Raw genomic sequence first — 15590 nt, forward strand, 5'->3', positions numbered from 1 at the left:
ATTAAATGATGTTAGTGGTTTCATAAACATCTGGCTGATGCCATGGGAAAAAAAAAGTAGGTCCTAACTGCTTAGATATCTAATGAAATCATTCTTTCTGCGAGACTGAAGATTGTATCTTTGAGCTGGTCTCACAAAATAGAAAGACAAGTTTCAAGTTTAGATTTCCTTCTTTCTAACTCATCATGCCAATGGACTTTGGTGCAAATTATTGGCTAGAGAATGAAGGTTGTGTTGAATGCATTTGATTCATGTGGTGGCAATCCAAACTGTGAAGTTTAAACAACAATAGGCCATAGATAAAGTGGTGATGACTACCCAGGGAAATGGTATGATGTTGTGGAAAGAGGAAGGAAGAAACTATCACTCATTAAGTACCTACTATGTGCCTGTCACTGTGCTCATGTTTTAAAATATTATCTCATTTGATCCTCACAACAACCTTTGGAGGTATCATACTAATTTTATACTTTAGGAAACTGGGGCAAATAGAAGTTAAATGACTGGCTCAGGATCACATAGCTAGTTAAGTTTTTGATGCTGCATATGAATTAAATTCTTCCCAACTAGTGACAGTGTGCAAGCTACCATGTCACATAACTGCCTCTAGCAGCTCTGACTTTGGAACTGAGGAATTCACATCCTTGGTCTGCCAAGAGTGCGGCTTCATTTTTTGGGCCTCAGTTTTCTGCTCTGTAACATAAAGGAGGTCATCTACACAAGTCTTACTCTAAACTTACATATTTATGTAGAGTTGACTCTGGGTTCTTGAAGCATTTCAAGAATTACCCAGGAAAGTTTCCTATTCTTATACAAGTTAATTAGATGACTTCTGATGTCTCTTTTAATCCTTTGATTCTGTGATATCAACTTTGACCCATGTTCTAATCATTCAAGGATCTAACTACAGATACAGCTAATTCTGAAATGATTGTTACTTCTGCAATCAGTACTCTTCTATATGGGCATTAGTGCCATCTTTGTGATGTTGCTCAGATTTTGACATGTCTAATTACTTTCATATGTCTTTTTTTTAGGTTTTTGCAAGGCAAATGGGGTTAAGTGGCTTGCCCAAGCCACACAGCTAGGTAATTATTAAGTGTTTGAGACCGGATTTGAACCCAGGTACTCCTGACTCCAGGGCTGGTGTTTTATCCACTGCGCCACCTAGTGGCCCCCATATGTCTTCTTAAAGAATGTATTTTTGATATATTTGCAAGAGGCAGCTGAGTAGCCTCTAAAACTTTTGGTCTCATTTATTTCTTGATTACAAATCATATGTTCCAGTATACTTTCTATTGTTCAGCTTTTGTGCCTAATATCACATTTGATTTCATAAATATCAAGACATATATTGACAGCTGGAAAGAAATCATTACTACAGAATACAAACTTGAGCAAGTCTTACAAAACTGCATGATTTTGAATATGTTATTTAACATACAATAGTTTGGTTGCTTGAAACCTAACTAAGTACAGAAAGCTTGATAATCAAAAGATTGACCACTAGATGGTATTTGTTGACCATGGTGTTCTATAGGATAGGGAAAAACTGGACTTGTTGGTGGGGTTAACAGGGTAGCACCCCCTGGGTCACTTGGTCATTAATGGGCAAACGTTTATCTTACTTGTACACTGGTTGATAATGTGAGGCAAAAGCAACCTCTCTGCCCACTGAACCAGGTCTTCTTGGAGCTGGTATGTTTGAAAATACTCTTCCCAAAACAGGGTGGTTAATTTCATTTAAGGTTTTGCTTTTATTGTCTAAAACAGGGAATAACTCAGTTGAAATTTCAGTCTACAGTAGAGGGAGCAGAAATAGGCTCTGGTAAGAGAATAGGAACAGAGAAAATTGAAAAGAACTTTGAAAAGATAATTTCAAGAAGGCTTACAATCCATGAGAGATGATCAATGAAATGATTAAAAAAGGTGTTTTTCCTTTAAGATTTGTGACTTCCTAAATGCCTCCATAGTGATTGGGGTTGATTGAGTTATGAGAAAGGGGTCAGAGGGTATTATGAATGTCACCATTCTTAGCTTGTCTATAAACATTAACTTAACTGTGAGCACTCTTAATGTATGACCTTTGTCCACTTTCCAAGAAGGTGGCATATTCATTGCAGGAAATTGACCTCTTCCATATTGATATTCTCTCTATAACTGAAAAGAAAAGCTATACAGATGTTTCAGACAGAGATGAAAAGATTGTCCATGGACTTTCCTTAGATAGACAAACCAAAAATTAGAGACTCAGAGCTGGGGATTACTTTTGAGGGCTTCTCTAATCCCCTCCTTTTATAGATGAGGAAACTGAAGCCCAGAGTGGGAAGTGCATAACCCTCTATAAGTGGAACTGAATGAAGTTCTGCATTTTTGCCACTATACTATGCTCTGTCCTTGTTGGCAAAATGTGTTTTATCCTATATTCCAACATATTAGAAACTTTAATTTCAGTGATAATTGGGTCAACTTGCTTTGTCTTACCTGAAGCAAAAAGAACATCAAGGAAATAATATAATTTATGCAGCAGTAATCATTGTAGAAGATGAAGAGGTATACAAATTGTGGAAAATTTGATAGAATTCTTCAAAATAAGTTATTCAAATGTCTTGATTTTCATTTAAATCAAAAGTAGTATTGAACAAAGAATCAGGGCTATAGAAACTATTTTGGAAAATATGGTTTGTAGGCAAGAAATAAAAGAGGTCAAAGACTTACAGATTGCTCAGTTGCCTCATGCTAGTACATCATGAATACTTTTTTGATAAGATAATTGGAATGGCCTAGAAATACTGAGGTCTCAATGATATCACCAAAAAAAATGAAACGCTATATTTTTTACAGGGAAGGACATATTGAAGTAACAATAAACATTATAGTCAAGTTGTTAACTAATTAGATCCTAAGTTACAGTCAATATCTCAGAGTTGGAAGTAACTCAAAATTCATCTAGTCTAACTTAGATCTGTTTGACTGAAGGTCAACAAATCAGAAGATTTAAATTTTAGTTAGCATCATCTAAGAGATAATTGACTAGTAAATAGCAACAGCCATGAACTAAAGAGAGATACTCAGAAGAATAGGGTTTGACCAATACTAGGATGACATTACATGGTAAAAAGAAAACTCAAGCAGGTTTCTCAGACACTTATCTTATTTGGAAGGTTGAGTAGCAAAGACAGAATGTTAGAAAATTTTAGGGAGATTGAGTTCTCATTAGAACCCTAGGAGTTGCCAAAGATCAGCTTGTTTGGGCAGATAATGTTTTCTCTCTAGTTAATCTTATCAGAATATTCTATTTGGTCAGGAAATATTTAAGATAATGGAATTGTCCTTCAGAAAACAATTAGTCTGAGATGACTGAACAAGTATATTAATGTTATGGAATACTATTTTTCTATAAGAAATCTTGAATGGTCAGACTCTAGAGAATCATCCAATGAATATAGCAAGTGATGCTGAGTGAAGGGAGCAGAACCAAGAGAATATTGTACACATTAACAACACTGTGAGTTGATCAACCTTGATGGATGCAGCTCCTCTCAGCAGTTCAGAAAGCTCAGACAACTCTAGGACTAGTCATGGACAATGCTATTCCCATCCAGAAGAAGAAAAACAAACAAAACCCTACCGAATCTGAATGAACACTACACTCATTTTTAAAAATTTTCTCTTTTGTATTTTTTCCCTATTTCATGGATTTCTTTCTTTTCCCTTAATTGAATTCCTTATACTGAAAATGACTAATCTGTAAATATGTTAAACATAATGTGTATATATAATATTCACATGACTGTTCACCTCTGAGGGGAGGGGGTAGGTAGGGAGGGGAGAAGGAAATCATGGAACTTAAAAGTATGTATATTAATTGAAAAAAACCAATCAGTCTGGTTTGTCTTATTCTTGTCAACCCAAGAAATTCAGTTTATAAAGAACAAATGTTCTTTTCTTTGTCATCTAAAGTAACTTTTTCTGTGTAGATGTTTCCCCAAGACTCACAGTACACAGATTTATCTACATCCTCCACACTTACTGATCAGAGTCAAGTACTGAAGAATAGTTTTCTTTGTCCTTCCATCTTCTCTACTACCTTTTGAAAGATAAAGTCATTATTAAGGTAAACCAAGAATTTATTAATTGCTTTGCTTTTGACCAAGAGGACTCCAAGTATGTGAATGAAATGGCCTATCATTTTTTTTTTGTTGTTGTTGTTTGTTTTTTTAGGTTTTTGCAAGGCAATGGGGTTGAATGGCTTGCCCAAGGCCACACAGCTAAGTAATAATTAAGTGTCTGAGGATAGATTTGAACTCAGGTATTCCTGACTCCAGCCAGGGTCAGTGCTTTAAATGTTATATATCTATCTACTGTGCCACCTATCATTGTTATGAGAAAAAAATGAATGTTTTCTATCAGATTTATAACATTTAAAGCATACTATTCCAAGTGATTTTTTTTATTTTGCACAATCAATGGCCTGATTATAAATCAAACCATTAGATTTTTAAAAATCACTTTTTTATGAAAAAAATTCTTCAACTTGTTAGTCATCCTCCACCCTATTTTGTTTGCGAGAGATCCTAGTTTCTATTACATCACTTCATTTCCTTACAATTTCATATTTTTACAGCAACTTCTTTTTCCCAGGGAATTTAAGATTTCCTTACTTTTGTGCAAATAGGCAGTAAGTTCCCAAAGAATTGCACAAAAAAAGAATTTCAAGTCTTGTGCTTTTCAAAATGGGTAAGCTATTTATTTTAAAACAAAATATACCCAATTAAGTTTTTTTACATTATGACCAGGAATCTAGGTGGTAGAGCAGATAGAGTTCTAGGCCTGAATTCAGGAAGACTTAAGTTAAAATTTAGCTTACTAACTTTGAGACCTTGAGCAAGTTACTTAATCCTATTTGCCTCAGTTTTCTCATCTTAAAATGAACTGGAGAAGAAAATGACAAACTTTTTCAATATCTCAGCTGAGAAAACTCCAAATAGGGTCAAACTGAAATAAGTGAACAACATACATACATAATGATCACAAACAATTTAAAATCTAATAGTGAAATCAAAAGAAAAATTAATTTTCTAAGAATACAATTATACCACATTTGAGGTATCATTTTTCATGTTGAAAGCATTTCTTTTACAATGATTTCTACAAAATCAAGTACAAGAAAAACTAAAAGTCCAACAGTAGCATAAACAATATTTTAATTTTCATGCACAAAATGTACAAAACAGCATTTTTTTCTAGTCAATGATGTGTTTTTTGTTGTTGTTTTGTTTTGCTTTGTTTTATACTTCATTCTTGAAGAAGCACCTGAATTGAATTGAGGGAGGGGAATACTGTGCAAAATCACCAGCTTCACTTTCTCTTCCAGAGCCACTGGGGTTCAGTGGCCAGATATAGATCAGGGCTGACTAGAGATGACCTTGGATGTGAGGGAATCAGGGTTAAGTGAATTGCCAGAAGTCACACAGCTAGTTAAGAGTCAAATCTCTGAGACTGAAGTTGAACTCCCATTCTCCTGACTTTAAGACTAGTGCTCTGGCATTACCACACCTGAATGATCTTAAATAGAAAATCACTTTATCTGGTCTCAGATACTTAATGAAAAAAAGAAAAGAAAATTACTTTATCCTATCAATTTTGGATTCAGAGAACAGTAGAGAAATTTTGATGCAATTATACTTTTGATTTTGATTTTTATAATTATAATAAAAGTCTGATCTATCTATAGAGGATTAAACATCACAAGTATTCAAATAGGAGAGAACACATCTCATTTTAAATGAAGTTACAATGAAATTAAATTTGGATTTACAATAACAAAAGTTGTCCTTCAAAATCTCAATTATCCCAAGAGCCATTAGCGGTTAGCACTTCAAATTAAGAGGCACTCTGCTTTCAAATAACTTATTCTCAAATATTTATGGTGGCAGTCTGCATTCTCATCTTCCTCTTTTGGGGTCCATTAGGCTGTCCTAAAATATAGAAATTACAAATGCAACTTCTATTATCTAATGAGGATATAATACCCTTCTAATATATCTTAAAAGATAGAGTTTTAGTATGCAATTTTCAAATAATTCCATGCTTCAAAATTACTTCTATGTTTTCCATTGGGTAAATGTTGTAACTTGATAGAATACTATCAATATTGATTTGTACTCCACAATTTGAACTTTTCTTTATAAAAAAAAAGAATAAATAAATACATAAATAAGACATCTCAAAATTTATTCCAATTGGTATTTCTCCAAATAGTATTAGAGGCACAGAAAATTTCTCATATCCTTCTTATCTCAATGAAATAAAAAAACCCCAACAAAATCAACTTTCCTCAAACCCCTGTCCACAACTTCAGACTTTTATTTTCAAACCCTTTATTCACATTGTCTTTACAATTTTCATTAACTTTCTTTCCATCTCATCTCTACTTAGCCAAATCTCCTCTTTCTCCTTTTTTCTGTCTTCCTGTGAACAAACTTCTAACTGCATCATTCCTTTTACACTCTGATCTAACACTTCATTTATCTTCATTTCTTGCTTCATCTTTCCTTTTTTTCCCGATCTCTATTTTCTTATTACCAATTAGTTACAACATGTTCACCTTTCTGATTGCATAATCAGTTCCAATTTCTTTTAGGTAACTTTACTACCAGTTTACCTAAATAATAAAGTTCTGTTAAATCATTTATAGAAGACAGTGGTAAGGTAAAAACATTGTCAGAATACATTTGCTTATTTTTTCATTGTTCTGTGAGTTAAGCAAGACTGTTATTTTTTCCAAGGTGGAGAAAAGAGTTAATAATAAGTAATTGTTAGCTGCTTATATCTCTGCAATATCATGAATGTGACAATGAGATGTATGACAAATGTATATTTTTTGACCCAGCATAGCCAGACAAGGAAGGGAATTTCTGATTAAACCACTGCAGTTCTTATAATCAGATAAACCACAGTGACCTACTTGGGTCATGTCTAAGCAATCCATTTAAGACCATCTCCAAGTGATCAGTTTTGACCACTTTGACGTGATCAATCTGAGGCTCAGGGACAATGGTCCAATACACAGACAAGATTCTTGCCTACAAAAAAATGGAGTAAAAATGGCACAGAATTTGCAAAAAAAGTTGCCTTGTTTTTTTATATATATTTTAAAATTTATTTTCATCCATATGCAAATGTATATTTTTAAGCTATAAAATTTCCTTCCCCCTCCCTTTCCCCCCCACCTTGCCAGCAGCAAACAGTCAGATTAACATTGTACATACATATTTTGATAAACATGTTTACAAATTAGTTATTTTTGGTATGAAGAATTAGGATTAAGGGAAAGAGATACATAAGAGATAATGCTTATAAAGTGTTAATCAGATTCTGAAGGATTGTTCTTTTTGTGTGTGTTTTTTGTTTTGTTTTTCTTCTTCTGTGTGGGGATAACATAGTTTATAGCCCATCTAATAGAGTGGTCCTAGCTCTTTGAACTGCTGAGACGAGTTGCTTCCATTAAGGCTGTTCATCTCACTATGTTGTTATTGATGTGTATATTGTTCTTTTGGTTCTACTCCCTTCACTCAGTATCAGATCCTATAAAGGCATTCTACATTTCTCTAGAGTCTGACCATTTATGATTTCTTATAGAACAATAGTATTCCATAGTATTCATGTACCATAACTTGTTTAGCCATTCCCCAATTGATGGGCATCCCTTCAATTTCCAATTCTTTGCCACTACAAAAACAGTTGCTATGGATATTTTGGAACATGTAGAACTTTTCCCTTTTTTTAAAAAAATAATTTCTTCTGGATATATGGTGCCAGAATTGGAATTGCTAGGTCAAAGAGTATGAACAGTTTTATTGCTCTTTGGGCATAACTCCATTAGCAATGCATCAATGTCTCAATCCTCCTACAGCCTCTCCAACTTTGATCATTTTTCCTTTTTCTCATCTTGGTCAGTCTGATAGGTGTGAGATGATACTTCATTGTTATTTGCACTTCTCTAATCAATAATGATTAGAGCATTTTTTTCACTTGATTCTATATAGCTTTAATTTCTTCATTTGAAAACTGTTCATATCCTTTGACCATTTATCATTTGGGAAATGACCAGTGACCTTATAAATTTGATGCAATTTTCTATAACTTTTAGAAAAGAGACTTTTATCAGAACTCCTAGGTTTCTGTTTTCCTTTAATTTTGGCAACATTGATTTTATTAGTGCCAAAACTTTTTAATTTAATATAGTCAAAATCATTCACTTTGCAGTTTTATAATGTGCTCTAATTCTTGTTTGGTCATAAATTTATTCCCTTTCCATAGATCTGACAGAATATTTCTTGGTCTATTAATTTATTTATGGTATTACTCTTTATGTCTAAATCCTGTACTTATTTTGACCTTATTTTGGTATAGGGTATGAGATGTGGATCTATGCCTAGTTTTTGCCATACTATTTTCCTGTTTTCCCAACTATTTTTGTCAATGAATTCTTATCCCAGAAGCTGATGTCTTGGGTTTGTCAAATAGGAGATTACTGTAGTCATTTACTGTAACTTCTTTTGAACCTATCCTAATCCACTGATCCATTACTTTATTTCTTAACCAGTACCAGGCAGTTTTGATGACTTCTACTTTATAGTATACTTTTAAATTTGGTAGAACTAGGCCACCTTCCTTTACAGTTTTTTTTTCCCATCAGTTCCCTTGCTAGTCTTGCCCTTTTGTTGCTCCAGATGAATTTTGTTACTATTTTTTCCAACTCAGTAAAGTAGTTATTTGGTAGTTTGAAAGGTATGGATGACACGGAATAAATAATTTAATTTGGGTAAAATTGTCATTTTTTTATATTAGTTTGACATAACTATGAGCAATTGAAATTTTTCCAATTATTTAGATCTCTCTTTATTTGAGTGAGAAGTGCTTTATAATTGTGTTCATACACTTTCTGGGTTTGTCTTGGGAGATAGATTCCCAAGTATTTAATGTTGTCTATAGTTATTTTAAATGGAATTTCTCTTTCTCTCTCTTGCTCTTAGACTTTCTTGTACATAGATAAAGAAATTATTTTATATCCATCTACTTTGCTGAATATGTCAATTATTTCAAGGAATTTTTTAGATGATTTTCTCAGGTCCCCTAAGTATACTATCATATCATTTGCAAAGATTATTTCTCATTGCCAATTCTGATTCCTTCAGTTTCTTTTTCTTCCTCATTGCTACAGCTGGCATTTCTAATACTATGTTGAATAGTAATGGTGATAATGAGCATCCCTTTTTTCACCCTTAATTTTACTGGAAATGCTCCTATTTTATTCCCACTACATAAACTATTTGTTGATGGTTTTAGATAGATACTATTTATTATTTTAAGTAAAATTCCATTTATTCCTAAACTTTCCAGTGTTTTTAATAGGAAAGAATGTATTTTATCAAAGACTTTTTCAGCATCTATTGAGATAATCATATGATTTCTGTAGGTTTTTATTTTGTTTTGTTTAATTATGTTGAGTGTTTTCTAATGTTGTACCATCCCTGCCTACCTAGTATAAATCCTACCTGATCATGGTGTATTATACTAGCAATGATTTTCTGTAGTTTCATTGTTAAAATTTTATTTAAGATCCTGTTCTGCCTTGTAAAACCTGGATTCTCAGTCCATCTCTTGCTTTAGATTAGTAATAAATAATAGTAATAAACTAATATAATACTAATCATATTGCCTGACAGCTTTCAGTCTAAACACACTAAAAATGTGCTGATTATTCAGATGCAAAAGACAAAAAGCAAAAGCAAAATACAGAAAAAAAGACAGAAATACTAAGAATGCATATAGAAGATAGACTTGCTTCTTTTACTATGATTTTTTATTCCTTGAGGACAGTATTCTTTATAACTCTCTGGGTCTTCCCCTTCAAAGCCTCCAAGGCAAACATAATCTCATGCATATAGGACAGCTTCTCAAATGAATGCTCCAGTTTTTCCAATCTTACTGCGTGTCTTTTTGTGTGTCACCAAATTTGTTAAGGGAAAAATATTTCCCACTGAGTTCATATGATAGGTAACTTACTGAATATTTCTACAACAATGGAGAAATCCAAGAGGTTAACACCTAGGATTAATTATGTTTAAGCACAGTTTCAAGATTCAGAAAATTAATCTTGAATCAAGATTGGGTTAAGATTTTTAAAGAGAAAATTTCACTTCAGAGGACAGAGAAAATTTTTTTTTAACATAGATAATGTTTATGACTTTTTAGGTTATAGAGGTCACACAGCTCTAGCCAAAAAGAAGTATGATTTCATGCTTTCTCCAATATCATTAAAGTTAAAAAACTGAGTTAGACTTATCTGAGAAAGAAACTAAGTTACAGATTTAAACATGAAGTTTGAAAAAATTACTATAATACTGCAAGCTTACATTTAAAAATGTTCATAATGGGTTAGTTGAGAGAAAGAGATTTATAAAAGGATCAGAGCCAAGGAGATCTTTCTAAAACTAAGGCAATTTAAATTACTTTGGGAAGCTCAAATTCCTTTTTGGCTTTTTTTATCTCAGTAATATAAAAAGTAAAAAAAAAGTGTTTCCTTAATACTATCATTTTATGAGTCAGATTTTAGCCAGATGAAGTTAATATTAATAAGAAACCATCTAGGAAAAATGGCCCTGAACCTTAAATAGTAAAATTCAATGGAAGTAAATAAAAAAAATTCTCAGAATAACATCTATGTCAGATAATTGAAGACTTCTCTAGTTATAATGAAATTCTTCCATCCCAAGTTTATCTTTTTCTGGCTTTTCATCCTTCTACTCATGTGTTTTCTAGTACACTCTCCTGAAACAATATTGCTTCTGTTTCTTACACTGAAACTTACCCAAATGTTTTCTGTCAAGCCTTTCATTTCTAATACTTGACTTTTGCTAAATAAAAAGATCTTATTTATATACCATCCAAGACAAGCCACTTATGTTCTCTTGACCTCAGTTTCCTCATCTGTAAAATGAAGATCTTGGAATAGATAGCTTCTATGATCCCTTTGATGTCTAATTTTATGATCCTATAATCCTACCCCATTATTTTGTTTATATTATCAATTCTTTTTAGAATCATATTTTAGATATGAATTTTATCCACCAAGTCTCAGTGATAACCAGGAGATCAATTTTTTCCTTTGCTATAAGATCTCTATTCATATTTTATATTCTTTTGTGAAAATTTCTAAAGCTTTAAGTTTTATTTCTGATTCTCTTCTTGGATAACATCTGTGAATTACTAGTTCTTTCTATTGGCATTCTAGTCAACTAAATGAGTTATTTGTAAAATGCCTAATAAAGTGCCTTAGCAAACATATAATGGATGTTTCATGAATGCTGCTTGCTCCTTCTCCTATTCCTATCTTTGTTTCTTTGTATGTTGTATTTGCTATTTCTTGTGGCAGATCTTTGTGGGTATCTTTTCCCCTCTCCAAACCTTTTCATCTAGAAAAAATATGGTCTAGATTTCCATATATCACTAGCCTTGATTGTGAACTCATTTCATGGTTAAAACTTAAAAAAAATTCCCTTATTTTAAATCATGGTTAAAAAATTCAAATTTTATACATAAGATTCAACTTCTTAATCAGATGTTAATTTAGCAAATTAAAAGAAAAGCAAGAGGCAGCTAGGTTGCTCAGTGGATAGAGCACCAGCTCTGGAGTCAGGAGTACTTGAGTTCAAAACTGGCTTCAGGTACTTAATAATTGCCTAGCTGTGTGACCTTGGGCAAGTACTTAATCCCATTGCCTTAAATAAATTAAAAAAAAGAAAAGCAAGAAATGAGAGGAGGATACTATGTACCATTATGACAGATCTAATCTAAACTTTTTAAATAAGCATGCCTCGAAAAAAGTGAGAATGAACAAAAGTAAAGACAATGTCTGTGAATGTGATCCTTTTTTGGTCATGTTTGTTGTCAAAATGCAACCTCATTTATAAAGGGGAGGATGATTAAAATCAAGCATGGCATGGTGGAAGAGGAGAGGGATGGAGAAAGCATCTTGTAGTATAAGGAAAATTGTATTGAGAGACATATGTCTTGTATTCAAGTCCTATTCATGTCACTAACCTTGAATGAGATACTTTATCACTTCACTTTTATCATCCATAAAATGATAGAGTTGGACTGAATAAACTCTGAAGTGTACCATACCCTTGAGAGAAGGGAAACAATTAGAGTGATGATACTAACTCATATTTAATCTCACAATAGCCCTGTGAGGGAGGTACTATACTATTATTAATCCCATTTTAGGTATGAGGACAATGAGACTCAGGAAAGTTAGTTAAGTGACTTACGCAAGATCACTAAGTTAGTGAGTAGGTCTTCAGTATAACCCTTGAAATTTTTTCAATATCAAACAAGATAAATTAAGTAGTAAATTATGTGGCATGAAAAGTGATGATATGCCTTGGTTATATAGTTTTTCTGAAATATTTAAAAAATGTCATTCAGTTTCACATTATTGTTTCTACCTGAATGTAAATTTTTTCTAGTTTGCAGGCAGATTTAACTTTACCTTAAGAGGAAGCTGCTTGACATAATGGAAAAAATACTGTATTTGGATTCAGGAAGAGCTCGGGTTTCAAATCCCATCTGTGATATTTACCAGCTATATTATCCTAGGCAAATCACTTAAAACTTTTTGAGTTTCCATATCTATAAAATGGGATTACTAAAATCTACCCCACAGGGTTGTTGTGAGGCACAAGTGAGATATTTAGTATTTTGCAAAATGTTAACAGGTCTTAGAAATGACATTGTTATTATTGTTATCTTTATTTTTATTATCATTTTACTCCAAAGATCTATTGTGTCATGTCAGCCCTTGCATGGCACATTCATGTCCCACTCTTCATGAGCCCAGGAACAGCACTATCCATGGGGTTTTCTGAAGTACTTTTTTGTCACTTCCTTCTCCAATAGATTAGGGCTAAAAGAGATTAAATGATTTGCCCAGGGTCACATAACAAGTAAGAGTTAGGTCAGATTTCTACTCAGGTTTTCCTGAATCCAGGCCCAGGACTCTGTCTCCTAAACCACCAAGCTGCTTCCTAGTCAAGCAGGTCTTCCTGAATCCAGGTCCAGATCTCTATCGTCTGAACTATATTGCTGCTCCTTAGCTAGTTGATGAATTGACTGGTGAGTGATCCCTTACATTATAAGCTTCCACTTTCATAGAATTTTACAAACATAGACTAAGTGGCCGTGCTGATTTATTCCTTCTCCTTCTTCTCCCTAAAATTCTTTATATTTTCTTTTTATAAATTTTGGATTTATTTTTATGTCTTCATTCTGTATCTGCTAATAGAACGGAAACCTTTTGAGAGCAAGTGCTATTTCAGTTTTGTCTTTGTCTGTGTCTAGTGCCAAGTGGAGTGTCTGGCATAAGGTCAATATAAAATAAACAAAATTTTGTTGACTGGCTGATCACTGGTCTTTTTTTTTTTTCCTCTTAGACTTTTCCTGACCTCACCCCGGTTCGAAGCTATATAGATGATACCCTGTCATAAATGGGCAACCAAATTCACATATATGGTCCACTGGACAATTTTGTTCTGAAGATGTTAAAATTCAGACTTGCTCAGTTTATGTTTTCCTGGATTCAACTTAGAATAAAGAACATACTAATAGGAACCAACTTTGCTCATTTAACAGGTCAAGCTGATCTCTGATGCCTGTGGGGACACTTATAACAAGGAGCTTATTAACAATCTGTGATGTGTGGAAAAGAAAATCAATAGTTTTCAGTAACTAAGGCAGATTACCAGAAGTCAAGCAAAACTTTAATAGAGGGTGCACAGACCCACGCTCAGGGTTGATAAAAAATAACAGCCACCTGACAGGTGATTGGAAAATAGCAATTGTGACTGGTGATGAATCATTTTACAGGATTTTCACACCTTTCTTTACCACAGTCCATTTTAGGAGCAATAAATCAAGCCCAGCAGGGATTTCTTCTAATTTAAAAACTGAATTTTTACCTATGTGAATCAGAGTGAATCAGAAGATACAAATTAAATAACCCCAAGGTGTCAGAGTTTGTGTTTTCTTTCCTCCTACTGCTCTTTCCAGAACTGTTCAGTAGTTTATGCATTGTCCCACAGGAGAGAATTCAATTGGTATAAGCAAAGACAAAGATAGGAGTTAATAGTTATAGTTATTATTGTCTGTCCTTCATTCTTTAAGAGGACTAGGACATCAGAGAGGTGATACAACAACAAGTAAATTGTATTGAAATTTGGGGAAGGACTAGCAATGGTGTCATTGAACTTGGGACAAAAAAAAGAATTAATGTATCCCAATAAATGGGCTCAGAACCAGAAGACCAAGTTCAAAGTCGACCTCATATACCATATGATCCTGGGGAAGAGGTTTAACCTCTCTGACACTTAGTTTCTTAATTTGTTAAGAATAATAATAATAAGACAGCTAGGTGGCACAGTGGATACAGTACTGGCCCTGGAGGTGGAGGACCTGAGTTCAAATATGACCTCAGAAACTTAATAATTACCTAGCTGTGTGACCTTGGGCAAGTCACTTAACTGCATTGCCTTACCAAAAGAAAAAAAATAATAATAATCACATTTGTTACCTCCTAGGGTCACTGCTATTAAAGTATCTTGAAGACCTTAAAGAAGTGTTTAAGTGTTATGTAATAACTTTAATCAGACTTATAATTTTATTTATATGGGAAAGTTTTTGCCAAAGCAAAATGGTACCTAGTGCCATTGGTGTTGTTACAGGAGAAATATCTTCTCTGAGTTCATATATTAGGTAACTGCTACCAAAACATATTTACCATGTTGCAGCAATTAAAAGATAAAAACCTAGATTTTATTATTATGGTCAAACATCAGAGGAATCAGAGAGGTCTCAGACAAAATAATAAGCCTGAAAAACCATTAGGCTTATAACAAGCCCTCTGTTGGGCAAAATTATGTCAGAGTGACAAAAAAAATACTTAATTTAACCATTTAGAAAAATGAATTCCAAATCCTCTCCCTGCCTCCCACACCTTTTCTACACATTATGAAGGCAAACAATATAATATCAATTATACATGAAAAATCATGCAAAGCATATTAACCATAGAGAAATAATTCTTGTACAATTGGAATCTTTTATATTCCTCTTAGGCCTTAAAAGTTAAAGAAAACACAGATTCTTTTTTTTTCTTTTAAGTTTTTGCAAGGCAAATGGGGTTAAGTGGCTTGCCCAAGGTCACACAGCAAGGTAATTATTAAATGTCTGAGACTGGATTTGAACCCAGGTACTCCTGACTCCAGGGCCAGTGCTTTATTCACTACGCCACCTAGCTGCCCTTGAAAACACAGATTCTTAATAGCACACTTCCTTCAATGTTACTGAAGATGTATAAACTTAAGTAAATGGAGTCATATTCTCATACTTCCCCTAAGAAAGGAAGGAATCTCCTCAAATAAACTCTGTTGCTAAACAAAGTCAGATTACAAATTAAATTACATTTAGAGAGTTCACGTATAGGTTGATTGAGGAGGAAGATTTACATGTTACTAAGGAGTCAG

This window comes from Macrotis lagotis, chromosome 5 (genome assembly GCF_037893015.1).
Source record: "Macrotis lagotis isolate mMagLag1 chromosome 5, bilby.v1.9.chrom.fasta, whole genome shotgun sequence".
NCBI classification, from domain to species: Eukaryota; Metazoa; Chordata; class Mammalia; order Peramelemorphia; family Peramelidae; genus Macrotis; species Macrotis lagotis.